The following is a 3031-nucleotide window of genomic DNA, read 5'->3' as shown; positions in this document are numbered from 1 at the left end:
GCTGCTTCCTGTCCTTCACTGTTATGTTCATGCTATTTTGAGCATATGTTCTCATTATAATGTACTATTAAAGTCCCTGTTTTTCATACGCAAATACGCTTCCTGGTACCCAAGCAGTGGTGGCTGTCGGGAATAGTGAGTGTTCCCTCCTCGTGTAACTGGAACTTTTTTGATGTATTTGCAACACTGTGTTCAATACAGTAGACTGCGTTTCAGGACAGGAAAAAGAGGGCCTTAGTGTGTGATTAGAACTTCACAAGCCACACAGAGAGACACAGTCTAGTTGTAAATTATGCACCCTGGATCCCGGCTTCCTCAGACCCTGTAGAGGGTGCCCTTGCTGTCTTCCAGTCCTGCTGAGACTGGTGCTATCAGCTGGACAGAGTGAGCTGTGAAGCCTGATGGGAAACAGATCTGTGAACCGTGAGAGCTGCCGTTAGCTCCTAGGCTCCGAGTGGCCTTGAACTAGCCATCCTGGGATTCACTTTCTCCCTAAAAGTCTCTTGCCTGATATTAGAATGTAGTTGGGAATAGTTGGAATATTCAAGGATAAGATATTAACCACATTCTGCTAAACCTAAACAATCTCCCGAAGGAAGTCCTTAGGTTCAGAACTTGTGGGCCCAGCTTGTGTAGGAAATGGGAGGCTCTCGGTGGCAAAGCTGTGTGTGATGAGCAAGACCCTCGATCACTGTTATCTCTGGGGTGTTGTCGGGCACGTTCTCTGAAAAGGAGTTCTAATTGCCTACGAACGGACAACAGTGAACAGGTCTTTTAAGAGGAAAAATCCCGCTCACTAATCACCTGTTTGCGTATTGCGAGCCTGGGTTTAAGAAGTAACCCTGGAGAAAATTCTAGGAGATAATGCTTAAGCAGATGGCACAGGAGAGCCACATTGGCACACAGCCTGTTTCATTTGAAGAGGGACTCAGAGCAGCTTTGGAGTCGTCTTAAAGCTCCCGGCCATTTACAGAAGACGGCCCAGCCACGCACAGCTCCAGAGCACACAATGGAAACGATTTACAAAGGCAACCCGGTTCTGTTTGTTCAAGAATGAGCTGCTTTACGGAAAGTTACACCATAACCAAATGACACATTAACAAGGCTTGTTGAATGCTATTTGGGGAGAGGCTAAACCAGTTTGTCTAGCTCAACCATCTATTGAAAAGATTATTAATGTATTTATCCAACCTGCAATCAAAGTCTGAAGAGGCCAGGCCATGACGTTCACGACCATTTATAACCTAAGTAGATCATAAAAAAAAAAATCTAATAGGCTTCATATTTTAACCAATTTAAATAACCGATAAGCTCGTTAGGTTCAGCTGACTAATAGTTACACTAGTAAGATTAGTTAGCTGGCACTCGAGCCTGACTCCACTAGTCAGTTCTACAGATGTCTGTCACAGCTCTCAGTGGTAAATCCTTGACTTGGAAGTTTTCAACCTTACAGTGATTCAGAAGCTTACCCATCCAACCATTCTGTGTCTTCCTTTGGGGACAGTAATTAGTAAAGTCATATGAACTACTCAATGCTTTATTATAAAACAGGTCTTGTGTTAGGTGATTTTGCCCACCAGTAGGCTAGTGTAAAGCATTCTAAGTTAGGTGGGTTAAAATGCATTTTACTGTTTATAGATTTCCAACTTGCAGTAAGGTTATGGGGATGAGGTCCCACAAGTTGAGTAATAGTAATAGAAGCTATCCCTCTGGGTAGTTCCTGTACCCAGGTTACTGACACCCTGTCCATCAAGGGTACAGATGACTCTGCCCGTGTTCTTTAAATCTCTGCTCACCAGGTTGGGGGCCAATGTAGTGAACATTGTGAGTTGAAGTTTTACAACTTGTTGGGCATGATGCTTTGGCTTGCAACTCCAAGGTTCCACGGTGGCTGCTCTTAGACCAGTAGAGTGACCAGCTTCACAGCCAGTGGTTACAGCAAACCATTGAAATACTATGACCATGTTTAACAAACACATCTCCATAAACATCAATATCTGTCTGGAGTCTTAGAAGGATGTGACGTAATCATAAAAGCCAATTCCATGTGTAGTTTATCTAAAGATGCTGTTAAAATGGGGATATAGTTAACGAAGCCACTGTCCTATTGGCCGGTTCATAAAATGTCCTGAGTTTACTGCTGCTTGGAGTCACTGCCCTTCCTACTAGAAAGAAACTCCAGGTTAGAAGGACATGCATGATATTTTACTGAGTTTGAGCTGACCTTGGAAAATGTCCTGGAAATCACATTTCAGCAAATGGGTGAGAAGGCCTGGACGGGACAGCTTTTGTGGGATCATTCATGGTAAGAGCCCTATGAGAGCACTTAAGAATGCAGTTTAAGTGCTAAGGACACAGGTCATGGAGACATTTGTGTAGCCTCGTTGAGGAGTTCAGTCCCCAGCACCACAGGATAAAACAATGCAATTGAATTGAACTGATTTAGATCACTAATGAGCTCAAGAGCAAATAGAGTAGCCCTTTTATACATCATGCTGATGATTCAAAATCAAATAATAGTTCTTTGTAACAGGCCAGAAGGCAAAGTGTCTATGCTGTATCTACTAAACACAAGACGAATGAGAAGTAGGGTTCTGAAGAACGAATTTAGTTCTCTGGGACTGGGGTTGGAAGACTACCCAATTGGAGCGATGGGTGATTTATGTGTTTTTATACGAGGCTTTGAAAAAATGAGACTATGTATAGCTGGGTTGAACTTCATCTTCAAAGAAACCCTTTCAGAACTGTAGCATCATCAATCATTCTCAGTGGACAGAGGGCCCGTTTCAAACCTAGAAGGAATTTCTTTGTTGATACAGTACGGTGGGTCAACTTAATCTCCACACAGAAGCGCTGGTACAAGAAGAATGTGACACGGAGAGACAGCCACTTTCACAAGGGCAAAGCTTCCAGAAGAGAATGTTATAGACTGTCTGCTGGCCGTCAAATAGCAGCCTGCCCTCTCCTATAGCACAGCAACTTAATTTTGCAGGGCCTGTGGGTTTGTTTGTGTTTTTTTTTTCTCCCTCTC

This window comes from Peromyscus leucopus, chromosome 5 (assembly GCF_004664715.2).
Source record: "Peromyscus leucopus breed LL Stock chromosome 5, UCI_PerLeu_2.1, whole genome shotgun sequence".
Taxonomy (NCBI): Eukaryota; Metazoa; Chordata; class Mammalia; order Rodentia; family Cricetidae; genus Peromyscus; species Peromyscus leucopus.
The sequence above is the reverse complement of the archived record's forward strand: the minus strand, read 5'-3'. Positions refer to the sequence as shown.